The sequence below is a fragment of the Lissotriton vulgaris genome, chromosome 5, assembly GCF_964263255.1.
Source record: "Lissotriton vulgaris chromosome 5, aLisVul1.2, whole genome shotgun sequence".
In the NCBI taxonomy this organism is placed as follows: Eukaryota; Metazoa; Chordata; class Amphibia; order Caudata; family Salamandridae; genus Lissotriton; species Lissotriton vulgaris.
In genome coordinates, this window is record NC_141693.1 from 1510327133 (window position 1) to 1510343497 (window position 16365).

Genomic DNA, 16365 nt, shown 5'->3' on the forward strand with positions numbered 1-16365 from the left:
ATCTCACTCGCTCCCACACCTGTCCCACAGCTCATATTTCTCTCTTTCATAAACAGTACAGGACCCCATTCACCATTCTGTTCCCCCTCACCAGCGTTTGTTGCTTAGTGTCCACCCCTCCCCCAATATCTGTCCCTCATATCAGTGTCTATCCCTATGCATGTCCCTCCCCGGACATCTGTTGCCACCTACACTCATTTCTGTCTCCCGCCACCAGTGTCCACCCTCACCGCTGATGTCTGCCCCAACACCAGTGTCTGTCCTCACACAGGTGTCTGCCTGTTCCCATACACTAGTACCAGTCCCTCAGCAGCACTGACTGTTCCCCTTCACCAGTGTCTGTTCCCCTTCACCAGTGTCTGTTCCCCTTCACCATTGTCTGTTCCCCTCCACCAGCGTCTGTTCCACCAGCGTCTGTTCCACTTCACCAGCGTCTGTTCCCCTTCACCAGCGTCTGTTCCCCTTCACCAGCGTCTGTTCCCCTTCACCAGCGTCTGTTCCCCTTCACCACTGTCTGCTCCCTTTCACCACTGTCTGCTCCCTTTCACCACTGTCTGCTCCCTTTCACCACTGTCTGCTCCCCTTCACCACTGCCTGTTCCCCTTCACCACTGTCTGTTCCCCTTCACCACTGTCTGTTCCCCTTCACCAGTGTCTGTTCCCCTTCACCAGTGTCTGTTCCCCTTCACCAGTGTCTGTCGCTTAGTGTCCACCCCTCCCCAATATCTGCCCTAACACCAGTTCTCTTTCCCTCATACCAGTCTCTATCCCCATACATATCCCTCCCTGTACATCTGTTGTCACCTACACAAGTGTCCGTTTGTGTCTGTTCCCCTTCACCAGTGTCTGTTGCTTAGTGTCTACCGCTCCCCCAATATCTGCCCTAACACCAGTATCTGTCCCTCATACCAGTACTATCCTAATACATGTCCCTCCCCATACATCCGTCGCCACCTACACTTGTGTCTGGCTCCTGTTGCCAGTGTCTGCTCCACTTCACCAGTGTCTGTCGCTTAGTGTCCACCCCTCCCCCAGTATCTGTCCCTCATACCAGTGTCTATCCCCATACATGTCCTTCCCATACATCTGTCGCCACCTACACTTGTGTATGCCTCGCAGCACCAGTGCCCATCCTCACCACTGAGGTCTGCCCCAACACCATGTCCGTCCTTACACCAGTAAGAGTCTGCCTGTCTCCCTACACTGGCACCAGTCCCTCAGCAACAGTGTCTGTTCCCAAATGTTGCAGTTCCTGTCTCAGCAAGGAGGGGGCGCATATTTGCAGACTGTAGACATGTGAATAGGTCAACAGCTGTTAAGTGTCTGGGAACCACTAGGAATCCATTTCAGAAAGGGGTCAATGCCACCAGGAAGGCAACATTTTCCCTCTACATCCCTCCACAAGGCATGCCCTCCACAGACATTTAGGAGTCGTTAGAAGTGTGAGTGCATGGAAAGGAATGTGGGATCTGCCCCTTACGGACATCAACTGCTGGAGTCTGTATCAAAGGGTCGCCTCTTCCCCGCTTTCCAAGAAGCAGACTCAGTTATAGGTGAGACTCTGTGTGGGTGGCTCTGTGTGTGTGTGTGTGGGTGGATCTGTGTGTGTGTGTGTGTGGGGGTGGCTGTGTGTGTGTGTGGGGGTGGCTCTGTGTGTGTGTGTGTGGGGGTGGCTCTGTGTGTGTGTGTGGGGGTGGCTCTGTGTGTGTGTGTGGGGGTGGCTCTGTGTGTGTGTGTGGCTGTGTGTGTGTGTGGGAGGGTGGCTCTGTGTGTGTGTGGGGGGGTGGCTCTGTGTATGTGTGTGTGTGGGGGGGTGGCTCTGTGTGTGTGTGGGGGTGGCTCTTTGTGTGTGTGTGTGTGGGTGGGTGGCTCTGCGTGTGTGGCTCTGTGTGTGGCTCTGTGTGTGTGGCTCTGTGTGTGGCTCTGTGTGTGTGGCTCTGTGTGTGGCTCTGTGTGTGTGTGTGTGTAGCTCTGTGTGTGTGGCTCTGTGTGGATAGCTTTTTTTATAGGTGGCTCCATGTGTGGGCGGCTCTGTCTGTGTGAGGGTGAGTCTGTGTAGGTGGCTCTGTGTGTGGGGGTGGCTCTATGAGAATGACTGTGGGTGGCTCTGTGTGGGTGGCTCTGTGGGTGTAAATGCAATAGGTCATGCTTTTGCAAGAGATTAAGCTATTGGCATTGTAAATGACAATGCCATTTATTTAACGATTAAGCTATTAGCAATGTAAATGACAATGCCATTTATTTATGATTTTTAAAAAAATGTCATGAGCAATGCCAATAGCTCTACCTTTAATAATGCCGAGACCATTGCATTGTAAATGCTTGTTTACTTATCTCACTCATTCTCCTCTATTTGTCTGTGTCTGCCGCTCTGTCGATTTACACTCCATTTAGATACACTTTCGGCATCTCTCTGTTCCTTTCTCTTTATTTCTGCCCTTGGTATCAACGGCTGTATTCGCGTCTCTAGCCTTCTCTCCTCCATGTTTTACACTCTCTGTCGCTGTCTGCTTCACCTGGTTCCCGATCACTCACCCTCTCCCCTCCTTAAAGTTGCCTCTTCATTGCTTCTTCTGCCCCTTTAAATTTTGGTGAACGTTTCACAGTCATATCTGCAGGACTTTAAATGGGCCGGTTCCTGCCGATGCTCATAACCGGCAGTTCTAAAAAGCAGGTGCTGAGAGGGGTCTCTTTCAGGCTCTCCATTATTGCCCTCAATGTGGAAAAAAAATCTTAACTCTGCAGCAGTTCCAGCCGTCACTGTCTTTGAGGTAATTTCAAAGAGACTTGTTGTAGTTCTTTCAGTCTCATCGTTTCAGAACTGAAATATTTTCAATATTCTACACAACAAAGCCAAGGTTGTACCTTATTTCTCTTATGCAACTAACAACCATTGGCAAAAGCCAATAGTAATGACTTGATGTAGGTGTAATGGTACTTGTTATTTTATTATCTGGATGCAATGATAGAAGCAGCAAATTACCAGTGAGGCAGGACACTAGGCTAAGCACATATTGTTAGCATATTTGTTTTAAGCCACGCTCTACTTACATCGACCACGCACCTTTGAGAGACCTCCCCAGTTCTTTCATTTCACCTAAAGCCCGGCATTATTTGTTTGAAATATGAACGAGAGCCGCACCGGCAGTGGCTGCTGGTGCCAACAGACCAGTCGGGTGTAACAGGCAGCGCATAGAAATCCAGAGTGCCGACCAAGGCATGGACTGCCTCTTCAGATTGTCTCGCACAAATTTGATACCCTACTTATTGCATAATGTACTTACAAGGTATTGCGTGCTGAGCAACGAAGAATAACAGAGTACTTCATAAAGTAACAGAAAAAACCTTCAGGTGGTAACTGCAAAAATTGACATGGGACAGACGAGTGAAGGAGAAAATGAGCTTGCTGGGCACGAGGGCTTGTCAAAAAGGACCGGACACAGTTGTGAGGAAGAAGCAAAACTTGACAGATTTTGAAGGAGAGGAAAGGCAAGATTACATTAGGTCTTTACCGGTTTCATTCTCATGCAGTGGCCCTGTACCCTGACTACAGAGTGCACATGAATGGATGCAGTTTCACCAGGCTGTCTCTCAGCGCCTGCCTGTTCACTGGGCTCAGCGTGGCATTTTGTGGCCTCCCTTCTTCTATGCAGAGGTCCACAGCTGGGTCTCTCTCTGGCTCATGCTGATTTCATTTCAAAACCAGAGGCTCATAACATGCACTTTCATTTCTTTCTGTTTAATGCACACAACGTTTCAAAGCACTATGTGACTCACAATCCAGAAGACCCAGCAGCAAGTGACATAAACACAACCAATCCAAAACAGTACAAATAGATTCAGTGCCCACATGGCTTGCTCTTTTCTTGCTGCTGAGATTTGTTTTGGCGTACGCTTTTGCGAGGCACTTACTAAAAAAATCAGGAATGTAGGCTGAGAAATGCTGCATAGCAAGAGGCACTGTGGGATTATATGGCAGAGGCTCTGATTATGCTTTCTCTATCTTTACTACTCCAAAACAGCAGGCAATTAACACACGAGCACACTCCATCAACAGCCCACCAATAGTGTACAGGCACACCCTGAAAACAGTGAGGCAGCATCTCAAATGCCTAATTCTTTAATGCTCCACAGTCCCGATAAGTGCTTTCTGTTTGTACACTTTGCATGCTGTCAATGTTGGTCTGCTTTCATTATACTGCATTTACGATTGTGCAATTGTATGATTTGACGTGTTTTTTGCAATTGTGGTTACTCAGTGCATTGTGCTGGGACCTTGGTCATCTTTTTTTTACCTCCGCTGCAATTTCGGTCCATTTAGCACCTGTGTTTCTCACCTCGTTTTGCCTTTTCCTTCTCTGCCCCTTCTGGTACCAGGACGCGTAGCTGCTGAGGCGGATTCCTCTGGAAGCAAGGACACCTGTGTACAACCAATTGGGCTATATCGGGGCTACTTTTGAGCTACACTCGCGCACCCCCTTGAAAGTTTGCCAACGTGCCCTCTCTCACACTCGGCAGCCTCCTGTATACACGGCGCGGGTGTCTCCTCCCAAGGGGTGCAACAAAATCGAATTTCAGAAACAGGCATTGCAATGTGTTTCTACATCACAATTTGTTCTTCCTATATTGATGATTTAATTCAATCCAGTTAATTCAATGTTTGAGACATTCATACCTGGGTCTTCTGACTTGTTACTGCTTCTTGTGGCCTGTGACCGGCCTTCCGCTCCCACTGACGCCCTGATTGGCAAGGTCCTCCAGGGCTGAAATAATTCTAACTTTGAGGGTCATCCTTCCTTTCTGGCTACGCCCTGCAACCCTTGCTTCCCACTGGGGACTTAAGATTGTGAGGCTAACCCCTCTGTGCTGCCATATCTGACTATGATACTTTTGACCAAGGGCTGGAGGCATATGGGCCCAATGAAGATGAGGAGTAGTATTTTGATGAGGGGCTTGTGGAGGTGATTGATCATTCAGGCCAACGTTTTCTGGATAAAGCCCTTACCTTGGCCCTTCAACCCATTTCCAAATGCCTGGAAGCGCTTTCTGGACACCCGCTGCCCCCTTTCCTGCCCCTCCACCAGCCACCTCCCAACTCTCTCCTGCCCCTGATAGAGATCCCACCTGGCCACATTATGATGCCTATGCTAAGCTGTCCCAAGGGGTTATAGGTGAGCATACCTGCAGCTTCAAGAAGCACTCAAGTTGTCGCACTGCTGTGATATTCCCTGCCACAGACACCGATACTTCTTCTTCCTCTCACCGTTCACAAGCCATTAAATGTTCTAAGAAACAAACTTAAACGTACTTCCCTTTCCCATCCAAGTTCCCACCTCTTTCACTTTTGAGCCCTCCAACGTCATTCATCCCAGAACCTCTGACTGGGTTCCAGCACCAGCTGTGGTGGACTATCTGCAACACCACCTCTGCAAGAGCTTTGAGAAGGTGGCTTGGTCCAGGCTCAGAGCAGAGTGCCCTAGGCCTGACTTTCCCCATAAAACTGCTTTGACTCTTGACATTGACTCCACTATGCTCTCCTTCCTTAAAAAGTTTACTAACAATCCCAAAAGGGTATAGACAGAGCCCTAAGAGCTTGTGAGGATAAATTGCTTGACGTTTCTAGCCCCTTCGCAACATTTTTAGAGATGGCTCTCCACGCATGAAACACGGATGCCCTCATTCAACCAGAGGTATTTGCATGTGATCTGTCTGCTGGGCACTTCCAACTGTGCCCTGGCCTCTAAAAGGCACAATTCTGTGCTGATAAAAATGGACCCCCAGTTAGTCGAACTGGCTTCAGCTGAACAGGCCCCTTGACTGAGGGGCAACTTTTTGGAGACTGATTTGTCAAAGACATTGGCAAGTTCGTGAACACATTTGCATGCCTAGACAAGGCCCAGTCTTCTCTGAACCAGCCATTTAATCAGATTTTTGGCCAGGCCAGTAGTAGCAGAGGACGCCCAGGCAGCCATTTCAACACTCAAGTCCTCAATGAAGATATCGCTATTGAGGCAGAGGCTACGGGCAAGACCCCTCCCAAGCAGGCTTCTACCCCTCAAGTTCCAGGGGCTACCAAAGGCTTTATAACAGAGGCATCAACAGAGGTAACCAAGCCTCCAACAATCAATCTGAAGGTAAGGATTTCTCCTCTTTCATATTTTCCTCTGGGGGGCTGACTGTATCATTTTACTCACAATTGGCCATGAATTTGACAGATTGTTGGGTGTTGGATATTGTTCATGGTTGCCGTATTGAACTTTCTCAGGTACCCGATCAAATCTCCCCTCTTGCCTCCTTTTTTTCGACAAGACATGAACTTCATAGACTCCGAGATTCAAGAACTGTTACCCAAGCAGGCTATTGCTCCAGCCTTCTCATAACCAAAAGGTTACTGCTGCAATGTGTTTCTAGTTCAGAAAAAAGGTGGCGGTCAGAGGCTGGTTCTCAGATCAGAGAGTTCAACCCCTGGGTGGTTTACCTCAGTTTCAAGAAAGAGGGCATTCGTCTTCTGCAGGATTTGCTCCAAGAGAAGGATTGGATGGTGCCTCTAGATCTCAAAGACACTTACCTCCCTGTTCCTTCCCCCCCCACACATACGTTGTCCTCAATTGTGGAGACATTAGTGGTATGAGTACCTCTCTCTTCCCTTAATCGGGCACTTTGGCATTTAGGAAACTCATGACACCAGTAGTAGAATGTTTAAGAGAGAAGGGGTTCGCATGACCGTCTACCTAGACGATATGCTTCTGTTGGTACTAAACTAGGATCACCTCCTGATCTACCTGTCTTGGTAGGTGTCCCTGCTACAGGACTTGGGGTTTGTAATCAATCCCATTACCCCATAGTGCCTTGTGGGCAATGCAGAGAGATTTAAACGTAATTCTCTCTGCTACTGCAAGCCAGTGTAGGGAGTTCAGAGCTTTTCAGGCTGATTGGTTTCTGGGAATATTGAGTAACAAACATGCAGCACAGTTGTGTACTAACTGAAATTTCCTTGTAGTGGCCTTTGGGGTTTATAGATAGAGCAAGTTACCATTGTCCAGGCGGGAGAGAATAAGGGCTGGGACCATCAGTCTCCTAGCAGTGAATGGGAGAAGAGGAAGAATCTTCTGGAGCAATCTAAGGTAGCCATAGCAAATTGCTGCAAGCTTTGCAGCTTGATGGTCAAATTTAAGACAGGTAAGGAATCAGTTAGTCAAGGAGGCATATACGCCTAGAAGGCTAGCCAAACCTCCAGGGAGAGCAGTGTGGTCTGCACACTAAATTTAATTTCCTGCCATCTTTAGGAGTGGCAGAATAGAGGGTTCTGGCTAGAAAAGATGACCCACACCCCAAGATGTGGTCACCTCAGGGGCGGATTAGATGCAGGGTCTAGCTGTCCATTGGCTACTAGCTCCCACACCCCCAAACTCCCCTAATTCTAGGATTTAAGGGACACCTCTGACACCAGAAACTCAGTTCTGAACAACTTGCACCAAGGAAGGATCAAGAGGAGACGCATGTCACCCACCATAGGATTTTGCACTAAAGCAAAAGAGGAATACTTTTTTCCTGTGGCAAGAGACTTGGAACTGCATGATCGAGCCTGTCCTTGTCTAAAACTGGGCATTCTCTGAGGGAGGGACCTCTGTGGAAGCCAGACACACCCTTAGACCCCCTGGGATGAGCGGCACTGGTCCCCTTCAAACTGCAGTATGAAAACACTCACCAGATCCAAAGAATCTCTGGCCAACCGGCCTTCAGTGGTATTGCTCAAATCCAGATGGTCCAGTGCATTGTGGGGGTTGTATTTCTGCCTGCCACAAAGTTTCAGGTCACTACGTCGGTCCCCTGGACCCCATGAAGTACCTGTACCTTTTTGCTGGGCCTACCGCTGCCAATGCTTGATGGCAACTAACCCCCGCACTTGAAGCTGCATCTACAGGGAACACCATGCAACCTTTATCTGATGTCAGCAGCCATGCATCTGTTGTGTTTTTTCATTCTGTTTCCTTGCAGCACCATGCAAGTGGTAAAACCAGGACCTCGCCATTCCTGTTCAGCACCATGGACAGCCAGGACAACTCTGAACCCAGAATCCACAGGATAGGTAAAGTTGAACTGACTGTCTTGGTCTGCTCCGGGGGCCCGCATGAGCTTAACCCTGTAATGGTTTCACGTAACCAATTATCACTAGTATATTGCTTCTACAATCTATAACTCTGGTTAAATTTATGCTATTCTGTTATTTTTGTTGTCTAAATTAAGATAAAAAAACACTTTATTTTTATAAATTGGTGTTGGATTTCTATCAAGTTGTATCATTTACTTATTGTCAATGTCGGTACTCTGAAATACTTATCACAGGTCCTTCTGGTATAGCCTGAGCGCTCTTTGCAACTCTACCTGAATTGAGCAAAGGATTTATTAGTGTGAATCCAAGGCCCATCTTTATGGTATTCTGACAGTACTACATTGTGAGGGCTAACCCTCACACCACATAATACTCCACTTTGTAGGTCTCGCACCTGGCGGCGCAGCACGAAGGGATGCTGCCAGCGAGACCTATTGTCGCTGACTTGCCTCTCAAGGGAGACAGGAGATGGGCATGCGCAGGCGGGACTGGAAATGTGAACAGGACACGCAGCGCACACCTCCTGTCCCCCTTGGGAGGCAAGTCAGCATGCAGTTTCACTTTCACTTTTGTGAAAACTCGCCCCATCGTTGCAGTGGCCCTGGCAGGCCCGCTCAGTAAATAAGAATTGCCACTGTGCCTTCCTCGGCACAAATGAAGAATCCTCCAAACTCACCCGGTGTGGTGGCTGGCTGCGTGGCGGTACCGGAGCACTCCAGCTCCTCCAAATTTATGTCAGCACGATGCGGGGCTCCCTCCTTAGGCATGGGAGCCCTGCACTGCTATCTGCCGCTCTCCCGGGACTTTAGCTCCTGCACTTCTTCTTTGGCGCCGGGGCGCAGTTTCCTGGGTGAGGCAACTTCTTGACCGAGCTCCCAGACATAACAAGTGTCTCAGTAGGAACTGTGTTGTCATGCGCGATTTTCCATGAGGGGAGACCAGGTGGGGATGTTGGTTTTGCAGAGTGTTTGTCGCCTCTGGTGCTCATTAAAACATGTTTATCTTATTTGTGTGACGGATCACCAATTTCATTAAAGCTTAATGCTTGTGGCTGGCCTTTGACAGAAAAAGGATCTTAAGCACAATTAAATCTGCAGGATGGCTCAGTGAGGTCATCATTGAGGTATGTGGTGATTTGAAGATCACAAGGTCAAATTTCGGCAAAGCACACTTCGCCTTTCATCCCAGTTCCATGGTCGGTTAATTAAGCATCTTTTATTAGTTAACAGTGACATCTGTTAATCACAGTGCTTATAAGCAACACAAGAGCGGAATGAAGCCCTATCGAAAAACTGGTTATTAGTTAATGAATTGGACAAGATCACACAATTATGAGGAAGCAGGGCAGTGAGGATTAGTAATTAGGTCACCTGGTTTCACAGTGGTGACCTTTCCAATGCCACAACAAAAGGTCCTAAGCTGTATGTCTACTAAAAAGTGTCGACGGCGTTTCGATCCTGGGCTCAAATAATAAAGGGATCATCTTCAGGACTTAGAATTTATATTGCCTGGTTCAACAGTATGTACGCCGATTAGGGATCGGTGCGTGATATCACGGCAGGTCCGTGGGATGGTCCTGTCTTAATGTAGCGGTCGGTATATTACGCGGTCCGCAGTTATAGGAATAATATCCGATACAGTTGGCCGCGTTGTGGGTCCACTGGTGCTTCCCCGAATGAGCTGCTTCCTGCAATATAAATTCTAAGTCCTGAAGATGATCCCTTTATAATTTGAGCCCGGGATCGAAACGCCGTCGACTCTTTTTAGTAGACATACAGCTAAATAATGTATATTATTGTTTGTATGTACTACTCTGGGAATTACTGTCAATTTTGATGTAAAACCGTACCCAGTTTGCTCACCTCTCCTTGCCTGAAGTACACTTTTCTTTCTATCAACATTTTTTTCCTTTAAATCTCCTCTCGCTTTCAAGTACAGCACAGGACTGTGCTTTACTGCAGACAAAAATGTCTGTTGTCAAAATGTATTCCAAGTTCTGAACACTTGTTATATTTTATAAATAAATCCCTTGCCCGGCTGGGCAAAGGAAAAGTATATAGCAGCCTATTGTGGTCTATATAACATTGGTACAAATATTGTCTCGAGCTTAGGACCTTTTGTTCTCGTAAATTAACTGATACCCATGGTCCATAGCCACCTACTGGGTCCCCCTTGTTTTGAGAAAAACTTTCCAATGCCACGACCTCTTCGCTCTAGCTCCAGCTCTAAACAAAACGAATTATTAAATATTTACCTGGCTTGAATTTTACATTAGGAGATAGCCTCAAGCTGTTTTTAAGACAGTACACGATGTCTGGTTGCAAAAAAACTATTGTGGGTCTACCCACTACTGCTGGTTTAGAGCTATCCATTGTTTACCACTTGTTGGCTTTATTTTCAATCTCATATGATTGCTAAATGTAAGTGGTGTTCCTTGTCACAGCTCACCCATTTTGTGTTTGTCCTTCCCCTGGCTAGTTGCCTCTTTGTCATTTTGCTGATTGGGTGGCTGCTATAATTTCACTGTTCACTTTTGGTAAAGTACTATTTTCTTTTTGCTTAACCACTCAATGAGAGTTAATGTGTTTTTCAGATCTCTCTTTCGCGTGAGTCTGCCCCCTCATTCCAAGTTGCTGTCTCCCTCTTTTTTACAAGCTCTCTCGCATGTGCTTTTCTCTCACTAAACTTCCTCCCTCCGCTGTGCTCTGTGCTTCTCTCCATAGCCCCGTGTTGCTGTCCTTCATGTGCCCACTCTTGTTGGTTCCCTCCCTCACACACACCGTCTTTTTTAAAAAAATTAAAATCTTTGTCCCTATTTGAGACACAGGGGCCCCATCTCCCGTGGCCTAGCTTTTCAAGAGGAGGTGGGCACCTGACCACCCTGCCTGGGCCAATTTTGACCTTGGGATTTCATTCCCCAGGGCTAGGCAACATTATTAGGGGAAGGGGGGACATGGTCTCCCAAGCCAATTTCAGCCCAGGGACCCCATCCCCTGAGGCCCGGTGACATTATACAGGGGGAGTGGGGCAGACGGCTCCCTGGGCCACTTCGACTCTGGGGACCCCATTCTTCAGGGCCCTCAAACTTAAAAGTGGGTGCCTGGTTGACAGCCAGGGCACCCACAATGTCTTGTTTGGGGGGGTAGGGGAGGCCCCAAAGCCCCCACGTCCCCAGTCAGCCTCCTGCATAAAGTGGGAACTGCATTGATCCCACCAACAAGGAGTAGCTCCTAATGATGCTGCCTGTGGGAAGGAGCAATCTTTTGATCTGTTTCCCTGCCGGTATCACTGTGGGCAGGGAAACAGATGAAATAAATCTGCTCCCAGTGGGCAGGACCATTTTTGAAGCTCCTGCCCTCTGGGAGTGGACTTGGTGTCTGCTCCTGATTGGAGAGAGATTTTGAAATGATCATACCAAGCTAGAGCGAACAAAGGTTTCCTTGCTAGCACAAATGAGGATGGGGAAACAGCTTTGTCTCTGGGTGATGGGGACCCCAGGGCAATTACTGGCTCCAAGAGGGGCCATGCAGACCGCTTCCCTTAAAGAAATTGGCCTGAGGTCTCCCCAGGCCTTTAAAGGATGGGGTTGGGGGTTGTGTGGCCCCTTCCATATTTTGAACAATTTCAGGCCCGAGGTAGGGCTCCCGAGGGCCTTTAGAGGTTCAGGGAGGGGATCTACAAGACCCCCGCCCCAATCTACAACATTTGAGCCCCAGAGGTGGCCTCACTAGGGCCTTTCCAGACTCTGGTAGAGGGCCGTGCCCCCCTTCCCCATACTCAGGAGGCCACGTAACTTTCCTACCCCTTATGAATAGAGCCCCGGGGATGGGCTCTCCAGGGGTCCATAAATGCCTTGGATGCCATTTTTTTCTGATCCCTCAAAAGGTATTTTTTGCTGTTCTTATTCCTTTTTGGCCTCAAGGGAGTCCTTCTGGGGCCAACTACAGGGCTAAGGGGTTCAGGGTATCCCTACTCTGCCACAATGTAACTTAATTTCTTTATAACTTCAGGACACTGGACTAAGTCCGGAGTCCTGTAATGGCTGCCAGTATTGCTTATCTCATATTGCTGGTAGCCAATCAGAGACCTCACTGGAATTTGACTCCAGCTGATGCGCAATGGCCCATGAGAAATAGAGCCTCCTTGGCCAATCAGAATGCTCTATTTTTAAATTGCCACTCCCGCAAGAGTCTCTCTATACTCTCGCTAGCCCATTTGTCCAGATATACAATTCTTTGTTACCCTTAATTTCCCCAAACTACTGAACGGATTACATCGAATCACAGAAAGCACAATCTGTTGACCAAGATCTAGCCTCCTGTCAAATTTGGAGGATTATTTATAAGAAGCTTGCACCACCGGAGAGTCACTTTTTGTTATGCTTCATTGGCACAAGCCTCTCAATTGCATCTATAAGGCCACACAAAGCCACTTTGTTTGACTTTGCATAGTCTCATAGATAGCTATGAAGTAAGACAAAGCAGGGCAAGTTGCTGCTTTGCCTTACTATGTGCCAGGGAGGCGTTCCATGTGTGTTGAGGTGGGTTTTCCCATGCAACGCCCATTTATTTTGCTGCTGCACCATATTTACTTATTCACCTGAACCTTGGACAACAGCAAAACCTTACACCTCTCCAGAGCAGGTGTAACTAGTAAAAATATTAGTATTTCTCCTCGTTTTTTCCCCTTTCGATGTGTGCTACATTCTGCAGAACAAATCGAAAGAGGAAAATGCGCCTCTGGGTTGTATTTGTGCAGGTAGGTGCCAATCCTGCATGCAACGTAGACAACACTGCACCATGGTACAAGGGTGCCCATATTGGCAATAGGCAGCAAATTGTGCACCAGCACAGGGGGAAAGGATAGGAATGCACTGCCCTTTCACATTGGCATACTGCCAGTAGCGACTCACACAAGTAAGAGCAGTGGGGTAGGGGCAAGCGGATTGGGGGATGGTGGATGGTGGAAGTTGACAGTCGACGGAATAAGAAATATTAAAAAAATTAAGAAATAAAACCACTTACCTCACACTTGCCATTCATCTGTCAACTTCCATCACACACTACCCTACCCCGCCTCACCGCTCTCATATGTGCAAGCCGTCACTGCATATAGCAGCACAGAAAGTTTCATTCAGCAGTTCTTGCTGTATGTTATGTTATGTTATGTTATGTTACAGATTTTTATATAGCGCTCAGCTGCCCCAGCAAAGGGGCGTCCCGGCGCTAATCAAACAGCAAGGAGGGTAACTGCCTCTAGCACAGTAAGGCAGGCCCTAACATAACAGTACAAAGGGTCTAATCTGAGGGGAAAAGGTAAGTCTTAATGGCTTTCCTGAAAGCCAGGAGATCGTTTAAGCCATGCAGCTGGGACGGTAAGGCATTCCACAGTTTTGCAGCCAGATAGCAGAATGAGCAGCCGCCCATACGAAAGCGTTTCACCCGAGGGACCTCTACCAGGTGCTGGCCTTCCGAGCGCAAGGATCGTCGGAGGACATATGGGGTCAGGAGAGGGCAGAGCATAGGTGGAATCGTGAGCTTCAAGATCTTGAATGAAAGACAAAGAACCTTGAATTAGATCCGTTTGGCCACAGGCAGCCAATGGAGTTTACTCAAGGTGTCCGCAACCGGATGAAAACGGGGAGGCCTATCAAGGTTCTAGCTGCCGTATTTTGCACTCGCTGCAGTCTTCCAATCTCTGCCGGGTTGACCCCTAGCAGCAAGGAGCTCGCATAGTCCAAGCGAGAGAGAATGGTCAATTGCACAATGAGCTGACAACTAGAAGGGTTGAAAAATTTTAAGATAGGTTTGAGATTCCGTAGGATCCCAAAACATGTGGCTGCTGTTTTCTTGGTATGAGTGATAAGACTGAGGGAGGAATCTATCCAGACCCCAAGGTTTTTTACTTCTGATTTTGGGTCGGGAAAGTTTCCTAGAGTCTCGGGCCACCATTTTACTCCCCATACAGAAGCATTTTTCCCCACTAATAAAACCTCCATCTTACTCGCATTTAGCTGTAGGTAATTTGAGGTCATCCAGTTAGCCACGGCCATTAGGCCACTCTTAAACTTAGAGGCGCTCAAAGCGGAGTCGTCCGTCAGAGCCACCACTAGCTGAGTGCTGTCAGCGTATGAGACCATTTAAAGCTCCCACCGCTTGGCGACCTCAGCCAGTGGCTGTACGTAAAGATTGAATAACGTAGGGCTAAGTGCCGAGCCCTGGGGGACTCCCTGCTCAATAGGTCATTCCTTAGATAGAAACAGGGGAGTGGAGACCCGAAAGGATCTTCCAGTTAGAAAAGCCCTGAACCACTCCAAAGCGAGTCCTCCGACACCGGCCGACTCCAGTCGATGCAGCAAAACCGCATGCAAAACCGTGTCAAAGGCGGCACTCAGATCCAACAGGATCAGTGCCGCCATATGACCCGAATCCAAAATGGTCCGAAGGTGTTCCGTCATGCTCAAAAGTGCCATCTCGAAGCTATGATCGGCTCGGAAGCCATGCTGTGAGGCATCCAAAATGATATTTGAGCCGAGAAGGCCTGTCAGAATGTTGTTGACATGGGAATCTGCCACCTTGGCCGGCCAAGGGAGCAGGGAAATAGGCCTGAAATTCTCAGGCTTGGTAGGGTCCAGCGTGGGTTTTTTAATGATGGGGGATACCCAAGCCTGTTTCCAGCTTGCCGGTATCACGGCTGATTCAAAGAAAGAATTGATTATCTGGCGGAGGGGGTTGAGCACAAGCGCGGTTGCCTCTCTAAATTGGGCAGGTTTTAAGGGGCCCGCGGGAGAGCCAGACTTGATTTTCCCACATAGTCTAATAAATTCGTCCTGGGAAATTTCAGCAATCACCGTAAGTTTGTTGATCGACTCAGGACTAGAATGGATGGATAAAGGTGCAGATAGAAAGGATCCATAGATCGCCCGCACTTTGTCTACAGAGAAGAAGGCCAATTCTTCACAGTGGGTTTCAGAGACAGTCACCGCTGTTGATGCTTTTTTGGCGCTGAGATCCTTCAGAATTAGATTTTGAGGGATTCGGGCTAAGCCTGATCTCCTTGGCATAGTAAGCAGCTCGTGTCTTACATAATGTTCTGTGATAGTTTTTTGTGCGGCAATGTATTGTCCTTTTATTTCCGGATCATACGATTTCCTCCATTTGCGTTCGATTTTTTTACAGGTTTTCCTTAGGGTAGTTAGAGACTCATTATACCATCGGTTGGATTCTTGGGAACTACCTTTGATCCAGCTGGCCGGGATCAAAGAGTCCAGAGCCCGGATTAGCCAGGTACAAAACAGCTCATACCCCAACTCTGTGTTGTCAAAGGATTCAGGAGGGTCTACTCTGAGCAGGGTGTAAAAGTCGTCAAGGCGGAGTTTACGCCAAGGACGCTGTATACAGATTGTCTTTTGACCATACCTGGTGAATTTTTTAAAGGCAGGGACATGCCGACCAGCATATGATCGGACCACGGGACCGGAATGGGGGCATCCACTACCTCCGCTTCCATATTAGAGAAGATGGGATCTAATAGATGTCCTCCTCTATGGGTGGGGTTTGTGACCAATTTGCGCAGTTGGAATGCTGCAAGGTCAGCTAACAGGCCGTTTCTCTTTTTGTCTAAGGTAAGGTCGAAATGGAGATTCAGGTCTTCCAAAAATGTTGATATTGGCAGTTCCTACAGCCAATGAGCCTACTGCTTCCAAGAAAGCCTTGGTAAAACTGCCATCTTGCCCGGGGGGCCTATAAATCAGGACGCCAGATAGGGTCAGATGAGGGTTTATCAAGATGCTAAAGCGGGTAGGCGGGCTGGCTCTTCCTGATTTACTCCTTTATTGTTATTCTTTTCAGTTCAAGAACTTTAGACTTCTGGCAAATAAGTTGGACTCTTCATCCCATGGTAGACTTTTTCAGGCTATGCTATCTGACTTGCCGCATGGTCTAGACTTCTTTCTCTATAAATATAGGGATCAGAAGTTCTTTAAAAAGGTTCGTCTGAAGCTCCTAAGGACAGCCCTCAATATTTGGCAATCAATGCGTAGAATTTTAGATATACCCTTCTACCATTCGCATGCCCCAATTTGGGATTCCCCTGGTACACCAGATTGCTTATCAGATCGACTGGCTCTCCCTTTGAGAGCGGCAGGCCTTACGAAATGGGGGGACCTGTGTAACAACTCGACAATATTAAGCTGGGAATCCTTATCGAACATAACAGAGGGCTCCATTACAAGATTTAAATGTTATCAGTTGT